The sequence below is a fragment of the Neovison vison genome, chromosome 1 (genome assembly GCF_020171115.1).
Source record: "Neovison vison isolate M4711 chromosome 1, ASM_NN_V1, whole genome shotgun sequence".
In the NCBI taxonomy this organism is placed as follows: domain Eukaryota; kingdom Metazoa; phylum Chordata; class Mammalia; order Carnivora; family Mustelidae; genus Neogale; species Neogale vison.
In genome coordinates this window covers 6,852,497-6,870,703 of record NC_058091.1, presented here as the reverse complement: position 1 = coordinate 6,870,703, position 18,207 = coordinate 6,852,497, and the positions used below count along the sequence as shown (strand labels likewise).

General features: G+C 41.0%; 1 protein-coding gene across 2 annotated transcripts in view; it reads right to left on the bottom strand.

The window, feature by feature from the left end:
- The window catches only part of PRKN (parkin RBR E3 ubiquitin protein ligase), a 1,310,068-nt gene that overhangs the window by 203,010 nt on the left and 1,088,851 nt on the right, over positions 1-18,207 (bottom strand). The window lies entirely within an intron of this gene.

Sequence of the window (18,207 nt, the reverse complement as noted above, 5' to 3'; positions counted from 1 at the left end):
CTCTAATGAACACAGAGACCTCCCAAGTGTTCACAGTGTTTTTACTTTGTTTTCAGCTGATGGCTAAACCTGAAATCCAACTCACTGCCTGGCAGTTTCTGAGAGTCAGTTCTTCCTCATTTTGAAAAGTTAAAGAAAGTCCACCTCCCAAAGTTTGAACTCTGTTCTGCTGTCACGACTGCTCCAAGACCCCTGGAAGTGCCTCTCAGGTTATATGTGGGATCATTTGCAGACCTAACAGCACTTAAAATACTTGCCTGTTCCTTATTCTGTTCTCATTTTTCTTTTTTAAAAATTTTTAATTTATTTTTAAAGTTTCTTTTCAGTGTTCCAGAATTCATTGTTTATGCACCACACCTAGTGCTCCATGCAATATAGGTTCCTCCTGAAACTGTCTGTCCTTTCCAACATGGGAAAGAAACATTCTCTTTGCTCAATAAAACAGGAAAGACTGGGATTAAGAAGCTTTTCTAACATTGTGCTTTCTTCTTCGTGGATGGCCTTTGCCTGTTGTCTCGTGTCCTTGACCCACCTTTAAAAATCCTGTTTTGTTGTCTTTGGTCATTGAAATTAGAAGGTCATCTCATTCTGGGCCTATCTAGACAATACGCACACAGGTTTGTGCTTTTCTCTTGTTTTCTCTACTATTAAATCCTCACTCATCTCTCCCACCTGCTTTCTAAAAATCTGAGCTCACTGTAAAAAAAAAAAAAAAAAAAAGTTTGGTATTGCCTGGTTGCTATTAAAAATGAATAAGGACATGTATTTTTACAAAAGCATATGAAGATAGGATTGAATCCTGTTTTTTTTTTAAAGGATAACTTTTAAACTGGGGTTTTTACTTCAATTAATATCTATAACCAACATTTACTATCATTTGGTTCCATATAATAAGACCTTTTACAATCGAATTCAGAATTTCCTCAGGATAATGGTTTATAAAGTTGTGGATCATTTCCACAAAGTCTGACAACTGATAACTATTAAAAAAAAACCACAAACAAACAAACAAAAAACCTTTTGGGGGATTAATTGAAAAGTACAACTTTTTTGGAAAGCTTGTGCTGAATTTCCTCAATTACCATGCTTCAAAGTTGAGGAAACTCATTTGGAAAATATATTCCCTTGAAAAGCATTAAAAGCCACATGAGTGTTCAATCACTATTTTTCCTTTTAATTTCCTTGCAAATCATCACGGGGCAATTGTGATATCCTTTGGGTTCAATGGAAAACCGTGAGCACCCAGGCTTGGGATAAAAATTGAAATGGATTTCAGCTCTCTGATGTGCCACGGGCACTGGCCACATGACACAAATAATCTGGAATTCGCAGATTGCTGCTGTTTGCTGTGAAACCCTTTCAGGATTAATTTCTCTCTTGGCTATAGCTTAGAATCCCTAATGTAGGCTTGACAATTACAGTTACTTTCTATTTTCCCCGTAAGTACAACTTTGGAAAGGAAACTGGCTCACGATGAAATGGCATCACAAATAAATCATGATTCAATGTGATCAAAGACAACGCAGCACAACACTGAACAACTACCTTCGATCACAAGCCAAAGCAGGGTGGGGGCATAGCTGCAGGCTGGACCCAGAGAGAGGGGTGGGTGAGCTCTTTTCCACTCCGGTTAAGCCCCCCTGATCTGAGTCTCCATGTACTCCATCGAAGTAGCCATTTCTGAATTAGACTGAGACCCCCATGTTAATCATATCCATGGAAAACTCACTAATCTACTTGACTGAGCAGCTGCATCAAAATTAGCAGCAGGACTTCATACCGTCATATTTCAAAGCATTATTACTTTGATGAATAAAATCAGGCCCATCTTAATAATTCCTCTCTGCCGATAGGTTATTTATGTCTATGAGGGTTCTTCTCTGCATTCCTTTTCAATAGCCAACCCTTGATGAGCCCAGGACACCCTAAACCAGTTACAAAGAATCTGGAAGGTAGTTCCCTCTCACCCTGCAATGTCACTTACAGGTACGTGTCAGAGACTCTTAACAGCCACATTGGAGTATCTGCAAGGATATTTAGGGCAACGTTTCTGTAATAAGAGCAACAACAAAAGAAAACATCTGAAATGACCATCAAGAGGAGGGATGAGGCTGTCCAACAAGCACCTGCCATATATCCCCTTGTTGCCAGGCAGGCCCTCTGGGGCACTCAGGTCATGCTGGTGGAAAATGAAAGGACAAACATCCCTTCTCAGAGCTTGCATTCTAAGAGGGATAGATGATGGAAATAAACTATTTAAGAACAAAAAGATGAAATACCACGGGATGGTGATGAGAACTTCGTCAAAAAACAAAACAAAACAAAATTCGGAAGAGTTTCAAGGAGATAAGAACAGGCAGAATCATTTCAAATAAGGTGCTCCGAATATCTCCTGATGAGAAAATAACATTTAAGTGGACACTTTTAGAAAGTGAATTAATAAGAATTAGTTGGGGTGAAATGTATCAAATAGACCAATTTCAAAAACATAAAGTCAAAAAAGCTGCGGCAGTTCACACATAGTACGATGTCGTTTACGGGAAGTTCAGAAAATCTCTTGAACAAAAGGAGTCACACAAACACACTAATCCATTAAAATAACATGCGTGAATGATAAACAACAAATTTAGGAGAAGGAGGAGATAAAACAGGATCACAGAAAAGGGGAGGAGGAGGCTTCCAACCTGTCTTAACACTGGCAAAAAGAGGTTTCAAACCTAAACAAAAAGAGTCTCTTTTAAAATAGACCTGGGGGTGGGGGCACCTGGGTGGCTCAGTGGGTTAAAGCCTCTGCCTTCAGCTCAGGTCATGATCCCAGGGTCCTGGGATCGAACCCCGCATCGGGCTCTCTGCTCAGCGGGGAGCCTGCTTCCCCCTCTCTCTGCCTGCCTCTCTGCCTACTTGTGATCTCTGTCTGTCAAATAAATAAATAAAATCTTAAACAAAAAACAAAAACAATAAAATAGGGCTGGGAGGCCATGAGGGAGGAGGAACATGTGAACGCCTTATCACAAGGACGCGATGAACTTCTGGAACTTTTCTAGCCTGCTGTGGCCTTCAACCTGGGTCATCTGCATGCACCCCTTTGCCAGGAGCCCACCCAGTTTGACCAGTTTCAACCGCTTATTTGCACGTGAACCCACCTCAGTGAACCTGGTCTCAGGCTGGCACAGAGGACCTGAATGAGAACCACACTCACCACCTTCCACCTTTGTCATGTGCCCCCTCTTCATCTTCCTCAGAATACAATTTAGGGTCCTGCCTGAATCTTGTGTCTCCCGAATCACAATTCTAATTGCCCAAATGTTTGTTTGCTTTAATTTTCAGGGAATTCTTTCTGGGTTGATGCATTTACTATAATAATTGGTACAGATAAAAGTTGACATTTCTATAACACTATGGATAAAGCACTCCTCTCCTGTTTTGTGTAAAATAACTCACTTGGTCTTGCAACAACCTGAGGAGAGAGGTACTATTCACACCAGTTTACAGACGGTGAAACAGAGACATAAAAATATTAATTAACCAGGCAGAGTTACCTGAAGTCGTGAGAACAGACACCAACAAAGCTGAGTAGTGGGTTCCTGAGTGTTCATTATGTCCCTATGTCTCACTGCATGTTCGTAAATTTTCATGATGATAATAAACACACACACACACACACACACACACACACACGAAAACTTGAAGTACAAAGAGAACCTTGGAAAAAGTTGAATAAAAATTTAAAAACTTATGGACCTGAGTTTACATTTATCATGAAGACACAGGAACACTTAAGTTTAAAGAAGGAACACCTTCTAATATAGACACTATATTAGTAAACCCGGCTCAACTGAGCAGATTTTGTAACTTTAAAAGCTGAAAGAGCCCATAATATTATGCATTCAGTTTCTCACTTAGAGAGAAGGCAATTACTACCCACAAAGCACACGAAGCCTCTTCTTTGGAATTCAAAATAGGGTACATTAAACTCAGGTGTTTGTGATTTCTTAAACACACACTGGGATCGTCTGGTTCATTGGAGCTGCCGTATTCATCCAAATGTCCCTTCTGATTCCGTTCCCAGGGGCAGGAGATGACCTGCCCTCCAGTGTGGAGCTGCCGAAGAACAGGACTCACTGATCAGGAGAGCCAGACAGATTGGTCTCAGGTGTTTTCATTTCACTACGACTAATAAGTGCCATCATTATGACTGGTGGGGGGGGTGAGTTCTAACCAAACATTGGCTCCTTCCGTGTTGAATCACTTCTGTGGGTGTGTGTCTACTGTGCATGGGGCCAGGGGCTACAGAGAGAGCAAGAGTGCATCAGGAAGGGGCTCGGCCTTCACGGGGCGTGCGCGAGAAATTCCAGGCACAGCAACAAACCATATAAACAGAGTAACAGCTGGGTGACCAAGAGCAATCAAAAGGAGGGGTTTAAAAAAAAAGAAAAGAAAAAGAAGGAGGAGAAAGAGGACCAGAGATCTGAAGGCTGGAGGCACCAGGTGTGTTTGGGAAGCCGAGGGGCGGTCTGCACGCAGGAGAGAACTGTACCGCCTGCATTCACGCAGCTCAACTACGGCGCTGAGAACCCAGACCTGACTGTTCCAGAAAAGTCCTGCCTTAGAAGATAAGCTTGTAACACAGAAAATCACTTCACTGTTTCAAGGCATTCCTGCAAATAACTTAGCACAGTTGGCTATCTGAGAAGACGTGTGCTTTAAGAGGACTAGACTGCTAACCTGGGCAAAGGCTCACGTATCAGGCAAGAGTTTCCTTATCAAGCCCCCCTTCCAAAACCATGACTCACTGTGTCTACCAGTCCCCACCTTTGATGTCATGAATTTTGCCCCATTCCAGTCATCTCCCCACCTGAAAGATCTGCCTTCACCACTTAAGCCCAGATCCCCAATCCCGATAAATCCTGGTGTCCCTTTCTAGTAAATGCTGCTTTCCTCCATTAGTAGACTTTCTGGTGGTCATTTTCGAGAACTGACACGGAATATATGACCGGGAAGAGAAAAAATGCGGTAACAGAAATTAAAAACACTGAAATTTTTTCTTATTTGTGAGTTGTTATGTCAAAACAGCTTTTAAAAATTAGAAATTTTTTCTCAGGGTGTACATTCTTAGAATTTTGCCTACACCTCTATATTTCGTGAAATTCTTGCTTTGTTATTAACCTATCTTTTAAATGCTTTTTCCCTTTAAATTTCTAAGGGTGGTGTTTTGTAATCCAGTATCCTTCCGATTACAGATTTAATTTTGATGGTCAACTCAACACACACGAGTGACCACGGGGAGTGTGAGACTCTCAGAGTGAAAGGTGCTCCCAACCCACCAGCTCCTTGTCCTGCCACCCTCAAAAGTTCATTCCTGGTTGAAATGAGAGAATGGAAAGGGGGAAAAATGGAGACCCCATTTTGGGGCCCCTTGAACATGTTTTTCCATAGCTTATGGTGGTTTGTTTACCCAAACGAGCATATTGATGTCTAGGTAGCAGTATGGGGGAAAGAGCCTGTGGGGTTAAATCAAATCAAAGTGGATCCAATCAAACAGGAGACTGAAATTATATACATCAAATCAGAAAAAGCTTCATTCAGTAGGTTACCAGTTGGGTGACCAATTACCATGGGTAAGTTAATGAGGTTTCTTTAGGGTAAAAAGAATTCTGAGTGTCAGTTTCTGGACATACAAGCTTGTGGAAGATTCCCTGTTTACGAACTGGAAACTTCTGATATGTATTCACTCTTGAATGCTACACTTTGTCCTAGAATGGTTCTTTAAAACAGACTTCCTCAGGACATACTGAAGCATTACTCCATTTGAGGGAATAAATATCATGAGCAATATTAAAGAAATAAATGTAATTGGATTTAAGAAATTGATACAATTCCAAAGGAGGCTTAAATCTGAGATGAAGAGAACAGTTAAGGAATAAAGTGCGGTGGGGGAAGGAACAAAAAAGTTGATGTTTTTCCAAGTGCTTAACAGCGTTCTGTTTCTGACTTTTTGTATTTTAAATTTATTTCCGTAATTTCCCTGGTTGCTTTAGTGCTATGATTTTTGTTTCTTTTATTTGTCTTAGTATGGGCATAATTGCACTCATTACTGAAAGGCATATTTCAAATTCTTAAAAAAACACACAACAAACAATAACTTTTTTAGCACTCTAAGTGCTGCTGCTTAGACTCATCACCACTTTTATATAGTTCAGATACTTAAAGTTTGTGTGCTGGTGTGATATACATTGGAAAGAGACAAGATAAATAAAACCAAAAATCCAATTTCAAGGACAAATAACAGCTTCTATGATGGGGGGGAAAAAAGAAAAAAAAATACTGCTTCAGTTATATTGTTCATGTACTACGATTCGATTGTCTAGATCTTTATATCTTCCTACATGAACATTAGTGATTATTTACTTAGCTAAAATGATTAAATATGAGTAGTTCTCGTCTGTCAGCAGAGCTCCACCAAGGAGTCTGAGTTTGTTATTTATCTTCTGAGGTGCAGCACTCACAGGCTTCCAGCCAGGAACCCTTAAAGTGTGGGGTTAATGAGGTCTTCTAACACATTTAGCAATTTCCAGTTACCACACCAACAGCTGGCACAGACCGGGGTTCATTCACCACCTGATAGCAACACAGCCCAAGAATGAGCCCTTCCACATGGCTGAATCCAACCATCTTGCCTCGTATACCTCCATAGGTGGTTTACTGACTATTTGCTAAAAGCACTCATCAACCACAAAATGAAAATGAATAGATTCTCCTGAAGTCGTGTTTCAAAGCTGACGATTATCCTGGTTAAAACCTTTAGCCATCTGCACCATCCTTTTGGAAGTTCTTAAACCCATCCATGTTTACCTTCAGAACTTTCCAAGGTTGGAATAAGCTGCTCTAGTGAGAAAGCCCATCAACTGTAGCTTCACCCAGGAGGATGATGTTAGTGTACGGACATTTTCGGCTAGGTTCACAAACTGTTGGTCTCCGTTGTATGCACTGTGTTTGTGGTTTGGTTACTTGGTGGTTTATAAATGCTCATTAAGTATCATGTGCAGTAGGTACAAAAGCACAAGGAAGTCTTTTTTGGGGAGTGTTGAGAGAGAAGGAGCCCATGAAATCTGGAATCAGAGATGAGATGTTAGAGATGATGCGTTAAAATGGAAGATGGTAAGCAAATGGCAAACACGGCGGCAGCCCTAGGGCTGAGCGATGGGACAAGGGTAAGCAGACTGATGTACAGACTTTGTGAACAGCGTTGTGGCCAGGTCATTAACAATGAGCAAGAGATAGGCATGTGATAGGAAGTGGGGAAAATGGAATCCAATCGATGTTGATTGAGAAGGCTGGGGTTTTGTTTGAGGACTTCAAGGAGAATTGGAGAAGTGAAGCTGTCGAACTGTGTGTTCAGAGGGTATTGAAGGCAAGTCCGGCCACTGAATGGAAACACACAGGAATTCCTTTATATGCTTCAGGCTTTGTCATGGACTCTAGGCTTCAGGATAGCTGAAGCTGATCTATTATGCAAAATAGGTATCTAACAGCAAGAAGGAAGGCTTTGATGCACCCTCCACACTCCATCCAGGAGAAATACATGGGAGGGTTGTAAGATGAGATACTCTCAGTCACTTCTGATGCATGAAAGAAATGAATTTTCAGAAAATAGACTGCCTGTAAGCAGAGGAACTTTGCCATACTTGCCTCATCTTATTGTCCAGACTACAACTGATGATGTAATTCATTAATAGTTATCTAGGGAAGAGTTAAAACAAAATAACTCATCCTCCATAGTTTTTACTATTCATCAATATTCACAGCGTAGTTTTTAAGTAGGAAGAGAAAACCAGGGGCATATTTATGGAAGAAAGTACATACTGTGATTGGGCATACTGAAATTAACTCAGGCTCATTCACATTTAACCCATATTTATTGCCATGCACTGTTTAATGTAGTGGGGGTACAATAGTCAACAAAAGAGAAAGGTCCCTGCCCTCATGTTACTTAGATTCTAGATGGGAGAGAAGACAGAAAAGAAAACAAAGAATAGAATGTCAAATGTTGACAGGTGCCATGCAAAACTATAAAGTAGTGATGGGCATGGCAGAGAACTATCTTATGTGGGTGGTTAGAAAACTGTCCCTCAGAAGGTGCTACCTGGGGAGGAGGATATAGGCAGAAGGCATAGAAAGCACAAGTGTGGGAGGAGGAAGTGTGTGCTGATAGGACACTGCGGGATCCAGTGGGCAGGATGGGCACAGGAGAATAGAGTTCTAGGAAAAGAGGTTCTCCCCGCCCTCAGGCAGGGTCCTTTTAAGCCATTTCTAAGGATTTGGACTATAAACATTGATAAGATGTGAAGACACTGAAAGTTGTTTTTTTTTTTTTTTAAGATTTTATTTGTTTATTTAAGAGAGTGAGAGAGAGATCATGAGCAGAGGGGAAGGGAGAGGGAGAAGCAGACTCGTCTGTCAGCACTTCTGGGAACTACCAGGCTGAGCAGGGAGCCTGACACAGGACTCAATCCCAGGATCCTGGGATCATGACCTGAGCGGAAGGCAGATGCTTAACCAGCTGAGCCACCCAGGGGCCCTCACTGGAAGGTTTTAAATAGAGGAGTCACATGATCTATTTTACTTCAGAAAAAATCAGTTTGGCTATTGTGTTAAAATAGCCTGTAGTGAGTGGATTGAGGCAGAGAGCAGCTGGGAAGCTATGACCCTGTGCAAGTGAGAGAGGACAGTGGCTTGGACCAGGGTCGTGGTGGAAAGGAAGTGAAAACTGATCAGAATCCGGTTATGCTTTTAAGACAGATGGACAGGATTTGCTGATAGATGGCAGGTGATAGTGAGAGAAAGGTCACGGTCACAGACGGCTGCAAGGTTCTAGGCCTGAGCACCTGGAAGGTTAAGAATGCCATTGGCTGAGATGGGGAGACTGTTGGAGGAGGTTGTTTGGGGATAGAGTAAGTGTCCAATCAGGGTCCCATTCTGCATGTTAAATTTGAGATGCCTATTACCCATCAAAGTGCAGAGGGGACAGATAGTCAAAAGTGGCACTCAAGAGATTCATAATAGGGAAACACACATGTGTAGATGCTGTTTAAAGCTATGACACGGGGGACCAGCCAGGGAGATCAAGGGGCAGAAGAGGTGCAGGTCTGACCCCAAGAACAGGCAAAGGTCCAGGATGCAACAGAACATCACCATCAGAATGATACTCTAAGCGGCTATTTAATGATGAGCACAGGTGTTTGTGGTGTGGTGTTAAGTAAAGAAATCAGATTACAAACCAGCATGCATATGATGATTCCGGTTTGGTAAAGCGATTGCATACACCTTGGAAAAGTACTGGAAGACCACACGCTACTATATTCATGGTGATTTTCACTTAGTGGAAGAAATGCAGGTGATAATTACTTTCTTATTTCTGCTTATATATGTTTAGTCACTCCGATTGTTGAGACTTATGCCAGATAAAGGGAAAAACAGGAACATTGCAATACATGGAGATTTCTATTGAAAATTCTCAAGTTTTGCTTAAACAGAGGGTATACACTATACTGCCTTCTTGTCTTAGTTTGCTTAAACAGATTGTCACAGGGGACACTCAGCTTTTGGTGGAGACCACACTAGCTTTGAGTTCCAATACACATATGCCCCTGGTCTGCCAAGTCAAGCTGCTCTATCTGGCTTTCTTCTGTGGCTTGGACAACAGACATGCTCTGACCCACCAGCCATCCTCACCAAGCATTCCCTGTCCCTTCAATTTGCCCCCAATCTGCTGACAGGTACCCATTTTCTCCCAAGTGAAGCCTGGGGGGCATCTAATAGTCTCTGAAATCCGCATATACTTGTTGAAGCTACTTTGGGGGATGGTCTCCAGCAGTATTGGAGACAGGCAAGATTCTTGTTCTCATGGGGCTACCAGAGACTTTGGGTTTGGGTATCAAGCCTCTCTTTCCACTAGCACATCCTGACCTTGACAACTAGATCAGGATAAGCTCATGATACATTTTTTCCTTTAAAACATATACATGTAAAATGGAGTATTATTTAGCCACAAAAAGGAAATTCTGCCATTTGCAACAACATGTTGGACGCTTAGGGAATTATGCTAAGTGAGATAAGTCAGACAGAGACAAATAATGAATGATATCATATGTGGAATCTGAAAAAAAAACAAAAAACAAACCACAACCAGTCAAACAACAATGATGACAAAACACTGAACTCATAGACACAGAGAACAGATTGGTAGCTTCCAGAGGTGGGCATTAAGGAGTGAGAGAAATGGGTGAACAGGGTCAAAAGGTACAAACTTACAATTATAAAATAAATAAGTCCTGGTGATATATTGTATAGCATGTGACTAGAGTTAACAATACTGTATTTTATATTTGAAATTTGCTAAAAGAGTAGAACTTACAAGTTCTCATCACAAGAAAAAATTCGATATTACATATGATGATGTCTGTTAAGTAGACTTGTGATCATTTCACTCTATATATACAAATACCAAGCATTACATTGTACATCTGAAACTAATATTATATGTCAATTATATCTCAATTCAAAAACTATGAGGGTGATGTCAAGATTCAAGAGCCAACAGAGAAGCTCACAGTGGCAGAAGACAGAGTAATTTAAAACCAATAAAAATAAGAACAATAAGAAGATATTTGCAAATGACAGTACAGATAAAAGGTTAATATCCAGGATCTATAAAGAACTCCTCAAACTCAACACTCACAAAACAGACAATCATATCAAAAAATGGGCAGAAGATATGAATAGACACTTCTCCATTGAAGACATACAAATGGTTATCAGACACATGAAAAAATGCTCATCATCACTAGCCATCAGGGAGATTCAAATTAAAACCACATTGAGATATCACCTTACACCAGTTAGAATGGCCAAAATTAGCAAGACAGGAAACAACATGTGTTGGAGGGGATGTGGAGAAAGGGGAACCCTCTTCCACTGTTGGTGGGAATGCAAGTTGGTGCAGCCACTTTGGAGAACAGTGTGGAGATTCCTCAAGAAATTAAAAATAGAGCTTCCCTATGACCCTGCAATTGCACTCCTGGGTATTTACCCCAAAGATACAGATGTCGTGAAAAGAAGGGCCATCTGTACCCCAATGTTTATAGCAGCAATGGCCACAGTCGCCAAACTGTGGAAAGAACCAAGGTGCCCTTCAACGGATGAATGGATAAGGAAGATGTGGTCCATATACACTATGCAGTATGATGCCTCCATCAGAAAGGATGAATACCCAACTTTTGTAGCAACATGGACAGGACTGGAAGAGATTATGCTGAGTGAAATAAGTCAAGCAGAGAGAGTCAATTATCATATGGTTTCACTTATTTGTGGAGCATAACAAATAGCATGGAGGACATGGGGAGATGGAGAGAAGGGAGTTGAGGGAAATTGGAGGGGGAGGTGAACCATGACAGACTATGGACTCTGAAAAACAATCTGAGGGTTTTGAAGGGGCAGGGGGTGGGAGGTTGGGGGAACCAGGTGGTGGGTATTATAGAGGGCACGGATTGCATGGAGCACTGGGTGTGGTGCAAAAAACAATGAATACTGTTAGGCTGAAAAAAAAAAGAACAAAAATATATTCAAATGCATCATGTTGAAATTCATGAGATCTTAATTTTTTTTTTTTATTAAATCTCATCTTTCACCTTTGGAGATACTAGGAAAACAATTTACTATCCTTAAAACTAGTAAATACAAGGGGGAAAAATCAGGCATTTAGTCAGTCATTTAACATATAAATTGTACCTCCAAGTAACCAAATAGTTGAGGAAGGAAGATTCCTTTCAATTAAACTACCTTAGCTATTAAATTATAAAAAAGGAATGTTAGAATTATTGTAATATAAATAACTCATAAAACCCAGTGAAATCAGTAATAATCATCAATGGCTACTATTCCCACAAAGATGGACAAAGGACATCTCTGCTTCCTGACAGAAGAACATAATATTATTTTTGAAGATTCCTATAAAAATGAAAATCTCTCACTTAGATCAAACTTTGATAGAAATACTAATTTAAAGGTGATACAGGGAGCAGGATTACTTACACCAGTGGTTCTTAAAGTGTGGTGCCCACGGGGCGCCTGGGTGGCTCAGTGGGTTAAGCCGCTGCCTTCGGCTCAGGTCATGATCTCAGGGTCCTGGGATCGAGTCCCACATCGGGCTCTCTGCTCAGCAGGGAGCCTTCTTCCCTCTATCTCTCTCTCTGCCTGCCTCTCCATCTACTTGTGATCTCTCTCTGTCAAATAAATAAATAAAATCTTTAAAAAAATAAAAAATAAAAAAATAAAGTGTGGTGCCCAGACCAGCAGCATCAGCAGCATCTGGGAGCTCATCAGAAATGCAGATTCTCAGGCCCAGCCCCAGACTGACTGAATCAGAAACAATGCGGGAAGATCCAGCAATCTGCATTTTCACAGGCCTTCGCAGTGATAATTACATGCATGCTACGTTTGCAAACCACCTACTTATACAACACTTTTAGGGGTAACAGGAAAATTCAAAATATGGGTAAACTCTAAGGTAAATGGCACAGTTTCTTCAACAAAGGCATTGCAAGAATTTAAAGATAGAGAGAGACACAGAGACCCATTAGATATGCCACCAAATGCAATGTGTGAACTTCTTTGCGCTCTTGGTTTGAGAAGTAAAATGGTCATCATGTTTGAGTGGTGGGTACGCAGAGTCTCCCGGCATTATCATTCTCCCTCCTTTCCATGTTGAGAAGCTTCTAGGATGAAGAGGTTTTAAAAGAAGAACACTGGGGAGAGGACATCTTAATTTTATATATCTAAGGTCTTTCCATGCAGAGGTGGTCTGGCATGTGCCTCGAGTCTTGAGCATCATGTACTCTCTGGCCAGGTGCTCAAACTTTCCTCACTCTTCCAGAGACTTTCCTCTCACTGACCATCATTAGATTCAAAAGCTCTGCAACTAGGACTCACATTTTGGTGTACTGAGTCACCTGAATCTACTATTTCCATTTGCTCAGCTATTCGTATCCTGTACCTTCTACCCATTTTGTTATTCAGTGGTTCTCCAGAACTCAAGGGAGAGGGACAATCTGGGAGACAAGAGCTGTAAAAGATGGATAAGGGATCCTGGGTAATGTGGACATATCCATATCCCTGGGGAGACATGGGGTCCACCGCATGGGGATACTGCCTTTGGGGTTGGGAGGCTTGGATCTTTGAGGGAAGGGCTGTGGGAACCAAAAAAGCCCTTAGGACATTTAGGTATGTCTTCCCCCCATCTTCTGTGGCTGGGGTTAGGACAGAGGAGGGGCCTGACAGCCATGGGCATGGGCACATCCGTCCATCAGTAGTTACTGCGCAGAGAGCTAAGGAAACATATCTCAAGGAAACAGTCTCCTCCTCTGGTTGCTCCTGGAAGCCTTTACTCACCTGCATTTGAATATACCCACATTCTGTCTATTTGTATTACACACTCCTGAGATGAGGAAAGGAGTTTCTGACGTGACTGTGCCGGACTCCAGACATTACCCAAAGGTAGAATGCGGTCACATGGCAACATCATATTTGTCTATGGTTTTTGACTAAGTGTAAAGTCCTTTAGAACTAAAGGATGCTCTGGCTCACAGAAAAAAGTGTTTGTTTTTGTGTGTATATGTGTTTTAAGATTTCATTTATCTTACTTGAGAGAGAGAGAGGGAAAGAGAGAGAGAGAGCACAGAGTGAGAAATAGAGTCCCAGATGAGCAGAGAGCCCGATGCGGGGCTTGATCCCAGAACCCCCGAGATCTTGACCTGAGCCAAAGGTAAACTCTTAACCAACTGAGCCACCCAAGCACCCCAGAAAATAACTATTAGGAGGGACACATTAAAAGGCAGAACTTGCAATGATAACCCAGTTCTTTTAATGATCTATCTTATTTTATAATAGAAATATTCCCATATGAGAAAAGTAGCTCTCTTGTTAAAATATCGAGATGATCATAGAGCAATTTAGAACCTCCTAAACTGAAAGCATTCCTTTGAAGATTGATACATTACAATGTTGGGTAAACTAAACGTGATCTAAATTGTAAAAGACTGGATCTGTATACTTGTATTAAAATTACAATAAAGTCAACCAGATCTAAGTGTTGTGAACATACAAGTTGAGTTGAGAGCTCTGTCTTCGACTTGGGTCCACACCTACCTCAGGTTGGGGTGAGCTCAACAGCCATATCGGGAGAGTTGGCCCCAACACACCTGACACCAGGACAAAGATTGTGGAACATCTTGGTGGCCAAAGGCTACATTCCAACTAACATCTTTCTACTTAGATGCCTTATTTCAAAACACAAACAGTGACTCTGTGAGGTCTTGAAAATCTTCAACCAAAATAGAGTCTTGGTTTACTGATGAATTCTGTGAGGACAGACAATAGAATGTACTAGAAAACATGAAGTCTTTTCTATTTGCCTTTTGCCTTTTGTTTGGCGATAGATATTACTCTAAGTGCAAAGGGCATGGGTTATATCTAGTTCCTTGAATATGCACAGCATTGTTATATCTTTTTAAAATTTTCAGGGAAAATGAGAAAAATATCTATACAGGTACATAGGACAAATGGTGTTACGCTGTTCTAAAAAGAGAATTTTTAAGACCAAAATATCCATCTTAGGACAAAAAATTAAGAAGAAAATTGGCTTGCATAATATCTCAGTGCTATCAGGAATATGGCAACAAAGTCTACGCATTTTTCTTTTCTTATAAGTGTTGGTGTTAGATTATCATTTCCAGAGAGTTTCTCCCTGTTTAGAAGAGGAGATGTTTAATGTTTATAATTCTCTGTGTTTTTAAAGCATTTTCCAAAGTGAAAACATGAACATAGTAAATTATTAAAATAGCAGAGGAAGTGAAAAGTAGCAATTCCACCACCAAGAGATGGTCACCGTTAATATTTTTATGAATATTCTTCTAGATAACTCTCTTACTGTATACACATGCACATATTAAACATACGGCATCATGAAATTCTGTATCTTGTTCTTTTTAACCTGAGAATACAAATGAACATCTTTTTATGCCAAATAATACAAACAGACATCATCATTTTTCACAGCTGCTCACCTGTCCATTATATGCATATCCCTTAACCAAATCGTGAGGGATGAGATATGTGTCAGTGCATCGCTTGTATGTGTATATTTGCAACCATTCAGATGACCAAGTAGGATACATTTCCCAAAGTGCAATTGCTGCTGGTAAGGTGTTATTGCATTCAACATTTTGATAGCTCCTGCTAAAATCCTTGTCAGAATGTGTCTACAAGCTTGCATTCCCCAATAGCACTGAGGCCAATTTCTCCCCCCTTCCCAGGATCCTAGGGACCGGCTGATGCATCCCCATCCACTCCTCCCTCCTCTGCTGTGTACACATTCATCTCTTTCTTTCCGAGATGAAGCTTGGCACCACTCCACTAGGAGAGAAATGAGGACAGTTTTTGCATTTCACCTTAATCAGATCAAATTAGGACAGGTGGCAACCCTGCAGGCAACATAATTATGAAAAATGTGTGTGCTCGATACAGGCTATCCTTCCAGCTTCCCAATCAAATAGGACACCAGAGCCCAACCTTTCCACTTTTAGCTGGTGAATCACGAAGCAGTCACCCACATGCTCTGGATATGACGGTGCTATAAAATCTGAGATTAAATATAGTCTAAAAAGCCTATTTTGTAAGATTAGCTAATTTAACATAATAATAGATTCTCTATTAAAATGTTTACATGCCAAGAGGGAGAAAAAAAAAAAGGAAAAAAATAAACCAACCAAACTCTCTGGCTGGCTTAGTATTGTCTCCCTAACTCTCTGCCATCTGTACAAGAAACAAGGTGGAGGGTTCCTTGGTCTTATTGAAAGAGAGCAGACGTTCTATCCAATGGAAAATGTGCAACAGATGTCTACGTACATGAATTTGAGACAAACTGAAGCTGGTTACACAACTCCCGTCTATACTGGGGGGATTCTGCACCCAGCTTCACACAGGATATTGCTTCTCAGAAGACACCCCCAGCACCACAATAATAAATGTTATATTGAAACTGCGCTCAGCAACAATGGCAGTACGAGTCTCTGTGCAGTGATTTTTCAGCATGTCAGAATTACACTATCACACCATGGAAACAAATTAAACAGCACCAGCCCGACTGCTGGGATTGCTTTATTAGCAATGCAGTGTTATTTCATAAAGAATGCATTGCTTCGGGTCTGTCAGGGAAGGTCAACAATGGCTTTTCCATTTGTGTGAAGCCCAATTTATGATCTGGAGTAGAACCAAAGAGAACATTTCTGAATCCAACTCCTCTCCTTCCCGACATTTACATTGGGAGGAATAAGAATAATAATAATAAAACCTATTATTTATTCTTTCCAGTTTATCTGTAGCCCACATTCCTTCCAGGCTGGCATTTGGGAGGAAGCCCCAAAGTGTGAGTTAAGCACTTATACTCTCTTTTGGATGCACACAAGATCCATTAGATGCTTGCTGATCGCTCAGAGAAAACACAGTCTACAAGATACAATCTGGAAGAGAAGGTTTTGTTGATATATTAGATTCATATAAATGAGCTTTGGATTTCTTATATTTGCAAAAAATATCATTCCACTGGCTTACTAGAGCATCATAGCTTTTTGTGATGGATGGCTGAGTCTTACTTTGGAAATGACTACAGTTATGTCAGAATAACTCCCAATAAAGAATGATCAGTATTAGTAGATGAGCTCTTAGGAAACAGAAGTCAATTCTCTTTTGCAGATAGATATGCTCTACCAAATAGAGAAATTAAAACCCAAGATTCTATTTGGAAGCCAAAATAGAGTCTGCTCACTGGCCTCCCGAATTTTGTGCCTGTATCAATGAGGTGTTAAAACTCATCCAAACGCTGGCTAATTTTTCTGAATTTCAAATATCGAACCTGGAATGGAAACTTTGTCTCAGCAGACTGTCGATTAAATAGGTATTGAATTATAGCCCAGATCATCTAAGAATTTTTTTGTTCCAGATATGGACATAAGGATACTGACAACACTGCAAGACACCATGGGATGGTCGTGTTTCTGGGTTTGCAGCAGGAGCCTGGGTAGATATTTGGCCCTTCCCTCGCAATCCTGAAGCCAGGCTAAGGAGGTGGTTCTGCCCAATGCCCCAAAGCTGGCTCTGGCTTTAACTCCGAAGCTGCAACATAGAGGAAGTCATCCAAGCCAGGCACACACCTGAAATCTCAGTGACGCTTTCTTTTGGTTCCCTGACTTGCCCATTAAAACAAACAAACAAACAAACAAAAAAAAACATGGTCTTATTTTCTATAATGGCAGATTTGTAAGGAAGGAGCCCTCCCAATGTTTCCCTTACATACAATCCCATGCCTCATGTGCATCGTGGGTTTTTGCCACAATATTGTCATAGTAAAACAGAAGTTACTGGAACTTGAGGGGAACTGAGCTTTGGTTTTTTTCCCACGTGCTGTGTTCTTTTCCATCTTTGCTCCAGGCACCCTGATGACTTGCTTGCACGGGAAAAGCAATCACGCTAGTCCTCGTGGAGCAAGAGCTCGCTCCATCCTAATACCTTAAGCTCCATTACTAAAGGATTTTTTTTTTTTTTTTAAGTATAAGGACTGAAATCTAACTCTTTAACTCTCCTTTTTCACACTGCTATTTCCACTGGGAGAACATTTCCCTCTGGGGCATCTGAGTAGACTGTCCTGGCATCCTTCTTGCTGACAAAGCACCTTTTGTTCTATATTCTCTAGATATGAAATTTTAGAGAACACAAGACATCTTTCTTATTGTGCTCTGTAACAGACAAATATAACTCCTGAAATTAAATCTAAATTCACCCTCATAGCGCCTTCTACAGAATGTCTCCGGAGAATCAGTTCAGCTGGCCTTTCTGCAAAGTGCCTCATATGTCCTGAGGATTGATCCCCACAAAGCCCACAGTCCCCAGAGTGCTTAACGCCTTGGCCTCCTGGATCTGGAGCAACAATTACCAATTATGAAAAAAATGGTCTCCACAGCGCGGATAGTATAATACAGGCTCGCAAACTGCATGTAATGAGGTTGCTGTCTCCTTTCAAAGGCAGTGATTTAAATTTATAGGCGGGGCCAACGGGTTAATTTCCTCTGCCTCATTCGCTACCCTCACCACAGTGGA